Source organism: Pinus tabuliformis, chromosome 2_2 (genome assembly GCF_031772625.1).
Source record: "Pinus tabuliformis cultivar Carrire ecotype Pingquan chromosome 2_2, CPIR1, whole genome shotgun sequence".
Lineage (NCBI taxonomy): Eukaryota > Viridiplantae > Streptophyta > Pinopsida > Pinales > Pinaceae > Pinus > Pinus tabuliformis.
Window position 1 is genome coordinate 286,745,414 of NC_142300.1, and position 19,519 is coordinate 286,764,932.

Consider the following 19,519-nt stretch of genomic DNA (forward strand, 5'->3'; position numbering starts at 1 on the left):
CTCGCCTTACCTTGACCGATGTCAAGTATGTACTAGGACTGAAGAGAAACTTGGTGTCGATCACGATGCTGGAAGACAGAGGCTATGATGTAGTCCTTAGTAAGGGAAAGGTTTTCCTTGGACACATCATCACCAGACAGGTGAAGCAGATTGGTTCACGGGTCAAGAACCTGTATGCTCTTGAGGTTCAAGATGCATGCAAAGCCTTGAGTAGCGAGGCAACTGATGGAGACTTGGTGGTTGAGAGGGAGCGTATATTACCTCTCAACATGAAGAGCCAGAAGAAGTCTCAGACGATTGTGGAGGAGCCACGATTGGTGCAGCAGCTTCAGGAGGTTGTGGAGCAGCCACAACAAGGGAAGCTGAGAGGAGATCGAGTAGAGACATCTACTCATGCAGAGACCTCCAGTAGGGGGAAACTTCGAGCCAGGTGGGTTGAGGGATCACATGCAGCCATACCTCCAGGTAGGAGGTGGGGTGATGTGGATTGATCGTCCCAAGGAGGGCCAGGATCCTTGAGGTACCCAACTTGTTGGATGAGACCTTGCTACGGGAGCCCCGATGTGGAGTAGCAGGAACTGACTGATTGGGTAGAGACAGATGCGGATGGAGCAGCAGAGAGAGCAACAATGTAGGGAATCCCAGGACAACGCATAGCTAGTAGGCTACAACAATGCGAGAGGCACAAGTGTTTTGCACAGTGCTAGGTGGCATAGAGAGGTGTGCAATGGTGCGAGATGCATGGAGATGTTGCAGTAGCGCAGATGTCAGAGAGGGAGCACTTGTCAGCAGCAGGTAGAGCTTCAACATCAGAGTATGTTCCTAGCCCAACAGAGTGGTCAGTTGGGAGTGTTTTTTGTTCCAAGTGTTGTTGGAGCAAGTGGACCGGGCAAATGTGTTGCATGCAGAACATTCCAGAGTTGCAGGATAGGGGTTGCAAATAATCCATATCTTGTTGAGAGGGAGTGTTGAAAATGCAACAAGATGATGGAGCTTAGTGAAAAGAAGTCGCCTTCACTAAGTGGGCCCGCAGGCTATTTTTGGCGCAAAGTCTATTTTTAGACTATGTCTATTTTTAGACATATGGATCGTGGTCTATGAGTTGCAAGATGTTGTTTATGGATGATTGGTCGTGTTGGTAAAAATAGATGGACTTCTATTTTTAGACATATGGGCGGAGTCAATTTTTAGACTGCCAATCTAAAAATAGAACAGTCGAATATTATTAGCTCTTAATAATATTTGGACTATAAACATTATCTTATCCTCTTGCAGCACTTCAGTTCGAGCTACGGATGTGTCACATGCAGTTGTCAGAAGGAAATACACTTTTCTTGTGGGTCAGTTGAGCTATTACATGTAGGACTTCAGTTAGAACTCATGTGGTTGAGTTTCGGTGGAGTTGATTGTGGAGTTGATGGAGTTGTGTTCAGTTTGACTTGGTTAAACTAGTTGTATTTAGTCTAATTGAAAAATACACTGGTGATGAGTTGTGTGAATTAATTATTAATTAATTCACTAATTATTAACTCATAAACTAACTCAAGAATACATCAGTTAACTTATTGCATGGACAGTTCAGTGGAGACAAGTGTTAGAGGTTGAGATTGCTATCAGTTGTGACTATAGTTGTGCATGAGATCTTGCAAAATCAGTGGGATTGAGTAATTCCCATGAGGATTGCATGGTTCATGGTGGGCTCCAGTATTGTAGCAATAATGCTACAACTCCTGGGGCTTCCTATCTCTAATTTTATCAACCTGGTAGTTCGTACAAACTTGGAAGCGACGGTGCTGTATGCACAAGTACTAGCTCTTCTCGCAGTTGTCACTTGGTCAGCTGGCACAAGTCCGCTAGGGCTCAAGCCAACTTCTATATTCTCTCAGAAGAAGCTTTCTAAATGATGGACGAAGGCTTTCTCAAAGGAAATTAATCTACTTTGCAAAAATGAACTGAAAGCCAACCAAAATATGGAAACCCTAGTAAACCCTAATTTGACTAGTTTGACCTCTATGATGCAATAGTGAAAGTGAAAATGTCTAAAAAGGATGCCATTACTTCTAGTGATATGAAATGCATGAAATTAAACTATTTTCATTGAAGAGAACATTGTTTTTATATTTTTGCTTAAGTGGTGGAAGTGATTATGACAGTGTTTCTTATTAGGGTTTGACTGTGCAGGGGTAGTGTGAAGGGAAGAAAGCTTGGGAAAGGTCAGGGAGGCTAGGAGAGGTTCCAGGGGACCTATAACATCTTCCCACAGAAGTCTACAACGTTCAGATGCTCAGCAACCGAGTTTGCAGGCTTCTACAGGATGTCTGCAGGGGTTTCTACAGGATGTTCAGAGATTTCTACAGGATGTTCTGAAAAGAGGATTTTGGAGCATGGATGGAGGGAAAAAGATGATGGAATGAGTATGGGGGTGAAATAGGGGTGTGAAGAGGTCTAGGACTTGGAGGATGGAGTTGAGGAGAAGGTGTGGATGGCTAGACTTGTTCCAAGAAGACTGGAGTAATGTTGCACAAAAAGATGAGAATCATGGCAAAGTAAGCGAGTGAGGTAAATGCAAGGTAAGGGTTCTGAGTGAAGGATGAAACAGGTCGGTTGGATGGGGTATGTGCAGGTAAGGAAGGGTATTAGGTACTGTGCAAGTGGTTTTCCAAACTGAACGAACACACACATATAAAACCTATGACCTAGTTACTTTAATCTAATCTGACCTAACAGCAAAAGGAAATGGATAGAAGTTTATTCGAAATGAAATACGTGAAATTACTCTACAACTAAGCAATCATAAACTGAAGCATGCAATCAAAACTGATATCAAGTTCGACCACTAAAAATCCAACACTATTAATTGCATGGTGCAGCAAAGAATGTGTTTTTGTGGGCAGCAAGGTTACATTGGTCCCAGCTCATGATTCCACTGAAGGGGAGGTGAGATCCAAAGTACTTGGTAGCCTTTTTCTGAATATATTCCCTGTGATTAACATATCAAGTAAATCTGAACATGAAAAGCTATTTTACTCATCAAAAAGACAAACTAAATAACAAAACAAAATAGCAGATTTTATTCTCAGAATGCAGCAAAACACATAAAGATAAACAAGGGAGGTACTGGGCGCTTGAGATGGGCCCAACCCCAAGAGCTACAGCCTCCCAAGAGAGATATAGAGCTGGTGCAAAGCTGGATTCATCTTTATTAAACAAGAATGAAGAGTTGCATCAAAACTGTCCACAAGAAGAGCTTGAGAATGAGCTGAAAGCAAAGCTAATCTATTACATGAAAATCGAACTACAAACTAGCTAACTAATGGCTAAAACAAAATGACTAAATGGCTAACCACTAGCTACAAAATGACTACCAACTAGCTAATCCCAAAAATGACTAACTACTAGCTATGAAAATGACTACCAACTAGCTCCCCAAAATGACTAACTGAAATGAGGTCTTAAGCCCTCTTATTTATACAATTTGAGGACCCAACAGTCCTCCTAAAATTTAGGGACTTGGCTTCCCAAGACTTGTAGTTAACAGCAGTCCAACTTGACTTGCTTGGCTGCCCTTGTGCTCATTGATTTGGTGGCCTTTGAACTCCGAGCTGATGGTGGAGAATTCGAGGTAAGGGCCCATAAATGAGGGGGACACCTTCCTACAAATCCTCTAGCTTGTTCTCCCACGAATTTGGCTGCCAAGTGCTCATTAAGACCTTCATTGTCTCCAAGTTGACCAAAAAGGCTACACAAAGCACCCATTAGACTTGTTGGCATAATGACTAACCAAATTCACTCTATTAACATAAAAATAATCAAAAACATGCAATAAACCAATGAGAATGGTGGATTAAGTCAACTTAGGAGGTTGGATGAGCCCAAATAATTGTCCATTTTTGGGGCTCATCATCACCCCCCTACTGAAAGTGTTGCTCATCCTCTGAGCAACCAATCTCTCTCCTTATCTTTGATGGCTCTGGTGGCTTCTTTGGCTAACATCTCGGCTGTTTTCTCCTTTGGCTTCCCTCTTTTCAAACTTTCCTGTAGAAACTGTTCCCTGGCTTCCTGTAGAAACAATCCTCTGTTTTCCTGTAGAAACAGTCTTCACTGTTTTGGCCTGCTTGGCTGAGGGTGCCTTCTCCTTTCAGCTTTGTTGTGGCAGCCTTCATCTTCTCCCCCTTTCTGCTCTTCCCACTGTCTGCTCCTTTTCCTAGAGAATTCTCAGCCTTGGTATGATTGTGTAAGTATATTTAATATGATGGTTGAAATGGTGGTGAAAGGAGATAAAACCCATGGAGAATGGAAGAGAAGAGTGGTTGCATGCCTCCTCAACAGACTTCAAGCTTCAAATCCCTCTCCATACTTGATTCTGGCCTGCCCAAAGGCTTCTACAGGATGTTTCTGGTAAAAATACAGAACTTCCTGTAGAAAGTCCTGTAGCTTCCTGTAGAAGGTTGAACCATGACTAAATTGTGCCTGAACCCTGAAAAAATGAGTGTTCATGGAGGGGATGGATGTGCTTAGGGTGGCCAACACAGGTGCTGCCTCCTTAGCTAAAATATCGACCAGTTTCTCCTTCTGCTGCCCTTTCTCTGAACTTCCTGTAGAAATGCCCAAACAACACAAAGCCTTTGAACTCATTTGATGAAACTTGCTCAAGAGTAATTCCCTTGATGCATCATCTAATTCAACAACTGATCCATCTGCAAGTTGTTGAAAAGCACTCCTTTCAAGCAAGTTTTCCATGGCGCCTTTTACTAGCAGACGATTTTGTCCCATTGGTTCCATGACAATAACACCCATGGATTTTCGATCACAATCAAACTCCAATAAAGCTAGCCTCTTTGATCTTTGTATCCACCAATCATAATTGCCCAATTGCACTGTGCCACTGTTAAGAATGGCACTTGGTCTGGAACTCCCATTTTTTCAACCAATACCTTCAAGGCTGCCTCAGTGGGAATACCAGTAGCATGGAACTGGTGACCTTGACAAGATATCCCTACATCATTGCAAACTGCAGCAACTTCTGCCAGAGTTTCTAAATCTTCCCCCATATTATGTGCAGGCCAATCCAATATTTTTCCATCCTCAGGATTATATGTTGTTCCTTCAACAGTAAACTCTCTAAGTGAACCAGCACTGTGCCCTATGACTATAAACTCACTGACAGACGTTTGATTGGTTGTAAGAGTACCTGTCTTATCCGAGCAAATCACTGTGGTGCAACCCAAAGTCTCCACGCTCGGTAACTTACGCACAATAGCATTCGTTTGTGCCATTTTACGAGTGCCAAGAGCCAAACATGTAGTAATCACAGCAGGCAATCCCTCTGGTATAGTAACAACTGCCAGAGCAACAACAATCTTAAAGTAGTACGTAAATTTCTCAAAGGAAAACCTGATATTGTTTTAGCCACCCATCTATGACTTCCCATGAAAGAAAATATTTGTAGTTCATGATCCAGACAAGAATACAAATGGCACCAATCACTGTTGTCAGTCTTTCACCAAATTCATCTAACTTCCTTTCAAAGGGGAATCATGACATTCCATTGAAGCTTCCTGAATTTGTGCCTGGATTTTACCTATTTCTGTAAACATGCCAGTGCTCACAACAATGCATTTGCAGCAGCCATTGGTAACTGTAGTTCCTGCAAACACCATGCATGCTTTTGACTGCAACTCACAGTCACACAGGGTGGCTGGATATGTTCTTTTGATCAGATTCTGAATTCAAACAGATTGCTCCATCATTAACAGATCTATAATGCGTTTAAAAACTCTGAAATCAACACTTTCAAGAAACCTGGTAACCTTGGACACGAGCTTTAACTACTTTTCTCATTTCAAGCTTGAATTTTGACAAAAATCTCGGGTTTTCCTTCCGCAGAGCTGTTCTTTGCCTTTCCTGTAGATGCCTTCCTGTAGGTGGCTCTCGTTTCCTGTAGAACGAAACAGTGCTCCCTGTAGAATGCCGATAAGCTGAAGGGTTCTGAAAAATGGCCGAGAAAGATTGGTGGAGGATGAAAAGTTAATAGATTGTGAAAACTTCAGTTGACGATGTGGCAAGGGCAGATGACCAGCAGTTCGTGAGTTTCAGCTGAGCGCTCAGATTTCTTCGTGATTTTTGGAGTGAGGTGGCAGAGACATGTGTTGGCCATGCAGACAGTTAAGCTATCGTGAACTGCATGTTCTACTTATGAACTGTATGTTCTCTTCTTGATCCGCTGCACTGGAGTTCAAGCAGCTGACACTAACTGTGTTTTTTTTTTCACGTGAATGACTGATCATGCTGCGTGATTGTTGCCTTGATGAGTGCGATTGAATATGGCTCTCTTCTTGGCTGAATCCTCCCATCTCATTCGTTCATGCCATGTTTAGATCAGATTCATGTAATAGAAGAAGGTTTAGTCACGTACCTGAAGTCAAACGGCCGCTCGTGAAGCTTTTTGCTGCTGCATGCTCATGTTCTGTTGTTGCATGCTTGTATTCCTTGGTTGCATGAGGGCGTGGCTGATGATTTTTTATTGCTTTTCCTTGTGCAGGTGTCCTCTGGCCGGATCTGAGCTGCATGCAATCGTTTCCACGTTCAACTCTGCCCATTCAAGCTGCTGCTGCTGCATGGTCACAAAACCAGAACTTCTTTTTGCCATTTCTCCCAAACGGTAGATCCGATTGATCTGAAACTCGGTGAGCATGTTCCTACCATCATTATGCATCTCCCATAGAAAATTCATGATCAATGGATGCACGAATTTCTAGAAAAATGGAAAATGGCTGAAGATTTCAGAGCTTGATTTCTCGGAAACCGTGCTTCGGAATCGGCTGAAACTGCTGGGGTAGGCTACTATCACACATGTGCATCTCCCCATGAAACAGGTTTTGAAACGGATGCATGGATATGGAGAAAATGCAAAAATGGCTGATGGTGATGGAGGCTGATTTCTTGGAAACCGTTCACCGGAATGGCAGGAAACTGCTCAGGCATGTTTTCATCAACCTTGTACAATTCCCCATGAAACGGTTTGTCAAATGGATGCATGGTTTTCAAGTTATGGCAAAAACAAATTCTGCTCTATGTGTTTTTGCTTCAAGGCACTTTGCATTTTGGTTGCATGGGATGACAAAATGAATTTTGGTTGTGATGCAGGTATAGAGATGATGGAGGAGGATTTGGAAGACTGCATGAGGGCTTCTAAACCCTTGAGGAAGCTACCATGTTCGCCAAACCACTTTTTGAAATGCATGCCTAGTTTCCCACAATTTCTACAGGAAGTTCTTGTAGAAGCACAATGAGAAGCACAAGGAGGTGAAAAAAATGATGGATGAAGGCAAGGGATGGACACACAAGTGCTTGTAGGCCTAATCAACAGATTCCCACCATCAGATTCACTTTTGAAATTGGATTTGGCTCGTCCAAAGGTTCTACAGGATGTTTCCTGTAGAAGGCACAAGAAAGAGTCCTTTGACCTTGATTTGAGTGCTCCTCCTGTCATGAAACGTCCTTCTTTAACCTGCAATGTCATTGTTGCAACATGAACTTATTCAATGGAGATTAGCTTTATTTTTCTTTTTCTTTTTTCTCTTTTTTTTTTTTTTTTTTTTTGAAAAACAACTAGGGCGCCTCATGGAGGTTTTCACCCTAATTGCCTGCCTTGGGCGCCTCCAAGGGAGGTTTTCACCCAAAGATCTTATTCTCTTTTCTCTTTTTTTTTTCAACCCATTGACCGCCTCATGGAGGTTTTCAATCAATGAGCCAATCTAAGGCGCCTCCAAGGAGGTTTTCACCTTAGATTTTTATTTTTCTCTTATTTTCATTTTTTTTTTTTTTTTTTTTTTTCCTACCCTACCCTACTTGAAAAACAAAATCATTTTCAAGTATAAGAATACTTCCAATGGAGCCATGTGCACATCGAGATTAGAGACAAAATGATGTGAAGGCTCGAAATGCATGCTTTGACAGGTACCCAGATCTCAGAGACCAAATGATCTGGCTTTGAAGGGATCAAACGAAGTTGAGGAAGAAAGTACTGCTGCAACTTAGTGACCTTCTGAAACCATATCTCAATATAGCTTTGATATCCTTGGTTCTTTTGCTGATCTGGATCATTCTTCATGTCACCTTCTATCATGACCTTCTGATCTTCCTCTTTTTGTTAATCTTTCTCTTGAATACATGGAAGATTTGATGGTAAGCATGAGGGAACTTTCTCCATCTCTGATTTTGATCTCTTCTCTTCATCAAGTGCAGCCCTTGGTTCTTCGATCTTTTCTTTTGGATCTTCTTTTGCCTTTGGTCCTTCAATGCTTCCAAGATGATCTCTTTTTTGCAACACTCTTCCTGAGCTTCGGTGAAGATCATTGGGCTCAAGAGGAGTTGTTTGGATATGTTGTGCCTCAGATTTGCAATGGGGTTGAGTTGCTCCATTGTGTGGTTTTGGAAATGGTGGTACGGGTAAGTGAGTGGAGATGTGAAATTGAGATGGAGATGGATGGCATTGTGGTTGGGTAGGCATTTGGGGTTGCCTTGGTGGAGGAGGAGGCGATGGTTGTGGATGAGCAGGTGGTGGAGGAAAATTAGCGGGATGAGAGTTGTACTGGGGTCTCCACTCCTGATAAGGTGCATTCCACTGAGGCTGTGGCTGAGCATAAGAGTGAAATGAATGAGCAACTGGTAGGGCATAATATGGATCTGTGAAGGAACAAGGAGAATATGACCAAGGAGGAGGTGTGGACCAGGAAGGATGAGCAGGGGGGCCCCAAGAAGGCATGAAAGTGGCTTGATAGGGGTCATAATAGGTCTCGGATGTCCCTTGCACTTCCTGCTGATAAGATCTAGGTTCATGCGGCCTCCTTTGGTTCATATAATGGAGTGGTTCAGTGGCTCCTTTGGCTCTCTGATATGCAGCTTTGAATCTGGGTAAGGAAGGGCACTGATCTGTAGGATGGTATTCTTCACAGATGAAACACACTTCTATGGAGTACAATGGACATTCGTTCCTAGGATGCTTTCTAGTGCACCTAGGACAAAAAATGACCAAATCCCTCTTGGCTTCCTCTTGCTTCTGTTGGATCCGCAAGGTATCCAGTTGCATGGCAAGAAACTGCCTCATATCACTCTTGAAATCTTTGATCTAATTTTCAAATTCATCTTTGGAGAAGATGTTGCTCCCAACATTTCTGCTTGTAGCCATTTGCTCCAGAGGAATGTTTTCTTCTTCTTCTCCCCTAGAGGTTCTTTAGATATGCCTTGATGTCCACCCAGGGGTTCTTTAATCACAGCCATCGAAGAAGAGAGAACGTTGGCTGTGTGAAGCAGTAGGGGTGTTGTGCAATCATTTTTCTAACTTATCTCTACTCCTACAAGGCATGAAATGAAATCTTTTTGGTTGATTTTTGTTTTTTTTCTACTTCTACTTGCAAAACTGAAATAGATTGAACTGCAACTAACTACCTTGCTACAAATGAAAATGTGGAATTGAAATGAAAGCAGGAAAGGACTAATCTATTTTGCTCAAATGAAATTGCAGGAATGAAATGCTAGTCTACGCTTGCAGAAATGAAATGCTAATCTATGAAAGCAGGAAATGCTAATCTATGAAAGCAGGAAATGCTAATCTACGAAAGCAGGAAATGCTAATCTATGAAAGCAGGAAATGCTAATCTATGAAAGCAGGAAATGTCTATGCTACTTTTGCAGAATGGAAATGAAATAAACTACTTAGCAGAAGGCAAGAGTAAGAAAATAGAAGAAAAGCAACAATTACTAATACTCTGACGCTTCCCCGGCAACAACGCCAAAAAGATGGTGGGCTCCAGTATTGTAGCAATAATGCTACAACTCCTGGGGCTTCCTATCTCTAATTTTATCAACCCGGTAGTTCGTACAAACTTGGAAGCGACGGTGCTGTATGCACAAGTACTAGCTCTTGTCGCAGCTGTCACTTGGTCAGCTGGCACAAGTCCGCTAGGGCTCAAGCCAACTTCTATATGCTCTAAGAAGAAGCTTTCTAAATGATGGACGAAGGCTATCTCAAAGGAAATTAATCTACTTTGCAAAAATGAACTGAAAGCCAACCAAAACATGGAAACCCTAGTAAACCCTAATTTGACTAGTTTGACCTCTATGATGCAATAGTGAAAGTGCAAATGTCTAAAAAGGATGCCATTACTTCTAGTGATATGAAATGCATGAAATTAAACTATTTTCATTGAAGAGAACATTGTTTTTATATTTTTGCTTAAGTGGTGGAAGTGATTATGACAGTGTTTCTTATTAGGGTTTGACTGTGCAGGGGTAGTGTGAAGGGAAGAAAGCTTGGGAAAGGTCAGGGAGGCTAGGAGAGGTTCCAGGGGACCTCTAACATCTTCCCACAGAAGTCTACAACGTTCAAATGCTCAGCAACCGAGTTTGCAGGCTTCTACAGGATGTCTGCAGGGGTTTCTACAGGATGTTCAGAGATTTCTACAGGATGTTCTGAAAAGAGGATTTTGGAGCATGGATGGAGGGAAAAAGATGATGGAATGAGTATGGGGGTGAAATAGGGGTGTGAAGAGGTCTAGGACTTGGAGGATGGAGTTGAGGAGAAGGTGTGGATGGCTGGACTTGTTCCAAGAAGACTGGAGTAATGTTGCACAAAAAGATGAGAATCATGGCAAAGTAAGCGAGTGAGGTAAATGCAAGGTAAGGGTTCTGAGTGAAGGATGAAACATGTCGGTTGGATGGGGTATGTGCAGGTAAGGAAGGGTAATAGGTACTCTGCAAGTGGTTTTCCAAACTGAACGAACACACACATATAAAACCTATGACCTAGTTACTTTAATCTAATCTGACCTAACAGCAAAAGGAAATGGATAGAAGTTTATTCGAAATGAAATAAGTGAAATTACTCTACAACTAAGCAATCATAAACTGAAGCATGCAATCAAAACTGATATCAAGTTCGACCACTAAAAATCCAACACTATTAATTGCATGGTGCAGCAAAGAATGTGTTTTTGTGGGCAACAAGGTTACATTGGTCCCAGCTCATGATTCCACTGAAGGGGAGGTGAGATCCAAAGTACTTGGTAGCCTTTTTCTGAATATATTCCCTGTGATTAACATATCAAGTAAATCTGAACATGAAAAGCTATTTTACTCATCAAAAAGACAAACTAAATAACAAAACAAAATAGCAGATTTTATTCTCAGAATGCAGCAAAACACATAAAGATAAACAAGGGAGGTACTGGGCGCTTGAGATGGGCCCAACCCCAAGAGCTACAGCCTCCCAAGAGAGATTTAGAGCTGGTGCAAAGCTGGATTCATCTTTATTAAACAAGAATGAAGAGTTACATCAAAACTGTCCACAAGAAGAGCTTGAGAATGAGCTGAAAGCAAAGCTAATCTATTACATGAAAATCAAACTACAAACTAGCTAACTAATGGCTAAAACAAAATGACTAAATGGCTAACCACTAGCTACAAAATGACTACCAACTAGCTAATCCCAAAAATGACTAACTACTAGCTACGAAAATGACTACCAACTAGCTCCCCAAAATGACTAACTGAAATGAGGTCTTAAGCCCTCTTATTTATACAATTTGAGGACCCAACAGTCCTCCTAAAATTTAGGGACTTGGCTGCCCAAGACTTGTAGTTAACAGTAGTCCAACTTGACTTGCTTGGCTGCCCTTGTGCTCATTGATTTGGTGGCCTTTGAACTCCGAGCTGATGGTGGAGAATTCGAGGTAAGGGCCCATAAATGAGGGGGACACCTTCCTACAAATCCTCTAGCTTGTTCTCCCACGAATTTGGCTGCCAAGTGCTCATTAAGACCTTCAATTTTGTCTCCAAGTTGACCAAAAAGGCTACACAAAGCACCCATTAGACTTGTTGGCATAATGACTAACCAAATTCACTCTATTAACATAAAAATAATCAAAAACATGCAATAAACCAATGAGAATGGTGGATTAAGTCAACTTAGGAGGTTGGATGAGCCCAAATAATTGTCCATTTTTGGGGCTCATCAGTTCAGCCAAGGAAATACGAGTTTTCTTCGGCCATTCATCATTATTCTCATGCAGGATTGCGCAGTAGAGGCAAGCAGACAGTGGAGGAGATTTGAGGCATCAGATCTGAGCTAGTTTGTGTGTAACAGGTGGAGATAGTACTGAGTACTTGTGAGGAGTATTGTACTATGTATTGTTACATGTTCTCCATCATTATAATATACAAATAGTGTGGGGTTTTCAGCTGTATGCTTTCCTCGGGTTACACACTGTGTTAATGTGTGCATGCAATTGATGTTTCATTGATTTTAATGCTGCTAAATTGATGATCAACGTAGAGGAGGTTATGTATTATGCATGTATTCCGCAATAGTGTATAATCAGGATAATCTCTGTGAATAAGTGTCATATTATTCAAAATTTCTACAAAAATAACTCTTTGAATGTCACTTACTCGACTGCCTTTTGATATTCATGACTTGGGTGTGTGTACTTCGAGCTATTGTAATTGATGGAGGAATATTCGAATAAGTTAGGAGTAAATGAGGAGGATTTAACTCCTACAATATCTCTTCCTTGTCCCATTCGAGTTTCAGCCCTTAATCTTGCCAAAATTCCCTAATTTTCTCTCACAAACTTGCATTCAATGCACATTAGTCCACTAGGCATAATATCTCACTTTGACTTATCTCATTAAACAAAATATAATCAAAACATGTAATAAATTGTGAGAAGAGTTGATTTGACTAATCTAGGAGGTGAACTAAGGTCCATATAGTTACCCAATGATGAGGCTCATCAGTTTGGACTAGGGGCTAGAGAAGAAATTCCTTCAAAGATATGCTATTCATAATGCTTACTGATTGTAATATCAATGACACTGCAGTTGACATCAATGGTAACATATGTGCAACAATATATGCCTTTGGCATTGATGAAACCACCATAAAATGGGCTTGTTGAAATATACCCACTAGACCTATTTCTTGCATGATTTATGGCCTTGAAGTTATTAAGTAAAGAAGGATTCCAATCATGGACCTATACATGGTCTAATTTTCTTCTAGAGACTCGTCATTCTTATTAAGTTTGCACATTTTTGTCATGGGAGTGCTCATAAGTGCACATTTTTCCAAACCAAACTTCTTCAGTATTTCTTTAAGGTACTTGGTCTAAGAAATAAAGATACCTTTTTCTGATTCATGAACCTGCAAGCCAAGAAACAAAGACAGTTCACCCAACATAGACATTTTAAACTCCTTCTACATGTTAGCTGCAAAACTTTTTCTCATGGATTCAACATCACTTCCAAAATTATTTCATCCACATAAACAACAATGATTAGAAATTTATCATTTTTAGTCTTGAAGTAAAGTTATTATCTTCTTCCCCTCTCTTAAAGATTTGTTGTTGAAGATATTTATCCAATCTATAGTACAAGGCCCTAGGTGCCTTTTTTAAACTATACTAAGCTTTCTTCAATTTGCACACATAATCCTTGTCTTCTAATAGTTGAAATCCTTTTGGCTACTCAATATATACTCGTTGTATTTCTCCATTTAGAAAAACTGATTTTACATCAATCTAATAAACTTTAAACCCACTAAATATTATAAAGGCTAAGAACATTCATATTGCTTCAAGTCTAGCTACTACAACGAATGTTTCTTCGAAGTCCACCACCTTAGATTTGTGCATATCCTCTACATACAAGTATTTCTTTATTCCTTACTATGTTTCCATCTTCATTCAACTTATTTCTATAAACCCACTTAGTTCAATGACATTTTTGTCCTTAGGTCTTGGAACATACTCCCATGTCTCATTCTTCTCAATGTGGTCTAGTTCTTCATTCATAGCCTTAACCCAATGGTCTTATTGATTACCTTGAGAAAAGTTTTGAGGTTCCATCAAGGATAACAGAGCTAAGATATCATGGCTTGTTATGCTACCAAGCTTCCTTCTAGTTTGAACTCCTGATTCTTTATTTCCAATAATATGGCTATTTGGATGATTATTTTGGATAGACCTGGATGGGCTTTTTGGATGCAATGTCTTACCTTCTTCTTCTTGTTCCTCATCATGCTCTTTATTTTTCTTTTCTTCTTCCAATTCTTCTTGGTTGTTATTTGGTTTTGGTTGGGTTCAAGGAAATGCTTCATCTATGCTTACACCAATATATTCAACAACCTTATGTGTCCTTTTGTTGTAACATCTATATCCCTTATATATGCTTATCCAATAAAAATTCATTCCTTATTTCTAGAATCAAATTTCCCTAAACTGTATTCATTTATCTTAATATAGAATTTTCTTCCATACGCATTAAATGCTTGATAGTGGTTGGTCTACAATTCCATAGTTCATGTGATGTTTTAGTATTATTTACCCTTATTTGTTCTCTATTCAAGATATAAATTGTTGTGTAAACTACTACTTCCCAAAATATCTCTGGTAACTAAGGTTCAATAAGCATGGTTCTAGCTATTTCTTGCATTGCTCATTTTTTCTTTTAGCCACTTCATTATAATATGGAGTTCTTGAAATAGTTATTTGTCTTATAATTCCATGGTTTTCACAAAAATTCTCAGGTATTTGATTTTTATATCAGTTTCATTTTCAACTAAATCTTTGAATTTCTCAAAAGCCTCACATATTTCTCTAATAAAGGTTACCCATGTCAATCTTGTATAATCATCGATGAACATCATAAAATACCTTTCACCTTTCATTGATTCTTGGTTGGTCCATGAGGGTTTGTTTGGATGAGTTTGAGAGGCTTGGACATAGAGTATTATTTTTTTTAAGAAGGCCTTGGTTTGGTATCCATGCTAACATGACTTACAGAGGACATTATCTGGTTTTGATATATTTGGAATGTCTTTAATGGCCTAGGTTTTTCTAATCTTAACCATATTATCAAAATTGATGTGTCCCATCCTTTTGTACTAGAGCCACCTCTCATCTATATTTCCCATACAACATTTTTCTCCTTTCACTCCATCAAGAATGTACACATTGTCGGAAGTTCTATTATCCTTTGTGACCAGCTTTCATGTATCATCATTTCTAATTTCACATTTTTTGGAACTAAATGTGAGATCATACCCTTGATCACACATTTGATTAACACTCAAGAGATTGTGTTTTAGTCCTTCCACATAAACATTTTGGGCCTTAGTTCTTCCATCATCTATGCTAATTGTTCCTTTCCCATTTATTCTTGTAGATGCATTATTACCAAGTATCACTTTGCCTCCATATTCTTCCTTTAGTTTAATGAATTTACTATGGTCTCTTGTCATGTGTCTTGAACATCCACTATCAATATACCATATGTTTTCTTGTCTTTAGAAATATAACATATGACCACAATTTTCCTGCTTCCCTTGTTTTTTTTTTTCACAATATTGGATGGTTATATATGAAGTTACAATCTTCCTTTCCTTGGTTTTGAGACCTTTTTAGACTGCTTAAGATATCCCATACTTTGTGACAATAATTGTGGCATATATAACATTCAATGTAATTCAATGGATGAGAAAAAAGACTACCTTTCTAATACCACTCTCATGCATACCTTTAGATTTGTCACTTTAGTTGTTCATTTGAACTTTAAGATATTCTCTCCTTCCATAATCTTTTCTCGCATCAACTTTTAAATCAATTGCTCTATGACCAAATTATTACACGAGTAGCAACAGGGGAAATTTTAAGAACCACACTAAATTTATATGTATAATAAATGGGCGAATCTCCATGATACATAGGAAAAATGGGAGGCGATTTTATCACCAAATTTTGGAGAATCTCTCACCAAATTATATTATCTTGTAAAGTCATGGCGAATCTTTTACTGAATTATAAAATCTTGTAGGATCTTGGAAAATATTTCACTGAAAAATAAAACATTGTGAAGTCTTGGCGAATGTTTTGTTAAAGTATGAAACCATATATGATAATAATAAAACATATTCATTAAACTGTAATATACTAACATACATGTTTGGAAAAAAGAAAAATAATTTTCACTTCCTACAAACAATGTTGGAAGTTTTAGTGGCCATGTTTGTCATGGTAGGAGAGATTAATGTTTTCTCTACCACTTTTGTCAAGCTATCACTTTTGCCAAGCTATCAAATTTCTTTCTTATTCCATAGACTCCAACTGCAAGAAAAAAAAAAAAAAAAAAAACACACATCAAGTTTGTTTACCCTAACACGCCAACAAGTAGCAAGCCCCAACTATATAATATAATGAAGTAGTAGGTATCCTAAAGGCCTGAAGGGGATCTAATGGAAAGAAGTGACCATTTTCAGAAGCCTTCCAATCAATATATAAATATATAAATGTAGATTTATTATTATTTTAATTGGAAATCTTCAATTAAATAATAAAATTTAATTACGTCTCTCCCAATCAAATTTCTTATTAGCATAATTCACTACCTTCATACCATTTTTAATAGCGTTGTAACATGTGGATTAATTTCCTTTTTGGTGCACAATCTCCCCCTTTTAGGACAATATGGTGCAGCAACCCAACCCCTACAGATCATTACGACAAACTAAGAATAGCAGAGAAGATGAAAGGTTATACAAACAAGCATATTTTTCAAACAACTAATACAAGATTAGTACCTTAACTTTTCATGAAGATATCATATTGAGAATGTTTGAAAAATGGTGGGAAATCTGGATAGTGACTATCTCTCTTCTGCGAGGGTGATGCGTAAAGAGTTAAGATTTCATTGTTTTGATTTTTTTTTGTTAAATCAGAAAAACCAATATTAATGGAGATATCAGTATTTTTTACTAAATTTTGTGAAGTGACTAAATGTAGTTTTAACCATTCACATTAAGATTTTTTTTACAATATAATTTACTAAGTCTATTTAATATCTTCATTATCATAAAAGCCAACCTATATCCATCTTAACTCCACATCTACCACTCTTAGAGGGATGAAATCTATTTATCCCTCCTAGCACTAGGTAGACTCGGAATTAAGATGGATCTAAGCTGATAGAATTTCCCTTTAAATAGTCTATGCTCACATGAATACCATGGTATTACCATGGGTCAATACCATGGGTTATAATAGACCTGGAGTTTAAAAACTACTATTAGTAATTTATAAAAATTAATAAAATTAATAATTGATTTTTATTTTAACCAAGTTAAAATGTATAAGTGACATTAAGTTACAAGATCCATTTTTACTCTTGATCTACCAAGCCCTGAGAGGGATCAAATATTTTTTCACTCTATGTTAGTTTGCATATCACGATATTTGATCTAGAGTAAAGATGGATCTATGCTTCTACCAAGCCCTGAGAGGGATCAAATATTTTTTCACTCTATGTTAGTTTGCATATCACGATATTTGATCTAGAGTAAATATGGATCTATGCTAGTTTAATTGCCCCCTTTAAATAGGCTGCATTCCATGTGAATACCATGGGTCAATACCATGTGCCATCTTTATTTTTATTAATATTAATATTAGGGCTAATAATGTTTTTTTGCATGGTATTAATAATAATTTGGCCCATGGTATTTGGCCCATAGGCTTCACCTAAATATAACACATTTTTTGAGTGTTCGTAAATATAAGGTGGCTTATGGAGTAAATATAAAAAATGTTTTATTTATTTACCATACCTCTCGTTTATTTATATTTTTATTAATTTACCATACCTCTTTTATAAATATGGTATTTGGCCCATAGGATTCAATTAAATAAAACCTCTTTTTTGAGCCTTCTTAAATAGAAAGAGGGTTATGGACTAAATATAGAAAGAAGTTTTATTTATTTACCATACCTATAGTTTATTATATTTTTATTTATTTACCATACCTTTGAAGTATAAAAAGAGGTTTTGTTTATTTACGGTACCTCCACTTTATTTATATTTTTATTTATTTATACGGTTGTGTGTTCATAAATATAAGGTGACATATGGAGTAAATATTAAAAAAAAAACATTTTATTTATTTACCATACCTCTTTTATAAATATGGTATTTGGCCCATAGGATTCACTTAAATGAAACCTAGTTTTTGAGCCTTCTTAAATAGAAAGAGGGTTATGGACTAAATATAAAAAGAGGTTTTATTTATTTACCATACCTCTAGTTTATTTATGTTTTTATTTATTTATCATAACTTGGAGTAAGTATAAAAAGAGCTTTTATTTATTTACCATACCTCCAGTGTGTTTATATTTTTATTTATAACTATGATAAATACATTTTCTTGAAAACGAGGGAAAATGGAAGAATGTAACTCCAAATTTCAAGGGCTAAATTTACTTTTTTTACCCTCTCCCTTAAAATAAGGTGGGCTAACCTCCATACCTAACTTTTTTATAAACTAAATTTGAGACGATTTGTAACAATGTACTATGATACAAAATATTCGCCCAATAAAAATATAAAACCCCTTAATTTATCCCAAGGGCGAAAATTCGCCCCTAAAATTTTCCATGAGTAGCAATATACATAAAAGAAATTTTGGTGCCTGGATGTATATTTCCTGCTAAAGGGAATAACTTTGTTGAATTTAATTGCATGCTTTATTTGACATAGACATAATATTGTTGATTTGTAGTTGTATTAATGCCTTTTAGCATAATTTTGTGGTTTCCATTTCCACCCTTTTTTTATTTCTTTGATTGTATCTTAACTTTTTTTGAATGACTCACCCTATTTTGATGGAAGAAGATTCATGATGTTGATGTCCCTTTAAACTATTTTTGAGTGCATTAGCATAGATGATAGGTTCTTTGCATTTATTTTCTACTGATATTGAGCTTGAATCTCCCTTGGTGTTTTTTAGGCTCTCTTCATAACCAAGGCCAATTTTGATTAATGGATATATCTAAAAGTCGAGGATATGGCTAACTATTCATTACCTTTTATTATCCTTAAATTTTGATTCAGTTAATCTAAGACTTTTTCTAGTTCCTTTATTAAAGAGACAATCTCTTCTTCCAACTTATCATAGTGTCCTTCCTCATCTTTCAATTGTTTTATTAGAATATGCTTTATTCTTTTAGTTTTTTCTAATTCAATTTTCAAGAGAATGATCGAATTTACATCACATCCTTCATCCTTATATTTTTGTAGTTTTTGTTGTAATAGATCAACCTTTTTCCTTAGTCGTCTTATCTCTTCCAGGGAACTTATGAGTTCTCCTTCAAAATCCACTTCCCCTTCAATATCTTCTTCAACATTCTGATCATCCATGGCTATGAATATGATTTTTCCTCTCTCTTCATCAGACATGAATTCATCACTTTCATAATCACTATTATATTTCAATACAAACTTTTTCTTTTGATGTATCCTCTTCCTTTATGGTCATGAGATTGACTTTTTATTTATCATCACTATCATTTGATTTTTCATAAGGACACTTATATGATTGTGACCTATTCTACCGCACTCAAAACACTTGAATGAAATATTACATTTGAACATTATAATTCCTCTTTTCATCTTTCTCACCAATTGAGCTTCC

General features: G+C 37.9%; 1 pseudogene; it reads right to left on the reverse strand.

The window, feature by feature from the left end:
- LOC149192449 (calcium-transporting ATPase, endoplasmic reticulum-type pseudogene) overlaps positions 1-19,245 on the reverse strand; it is an 87,637-nt pseudogene extending 68,392 nt beyond the window's left edge.
- Between the last annotated feature and the right edge of the window lie 274 nt (positions 19,246-19,519).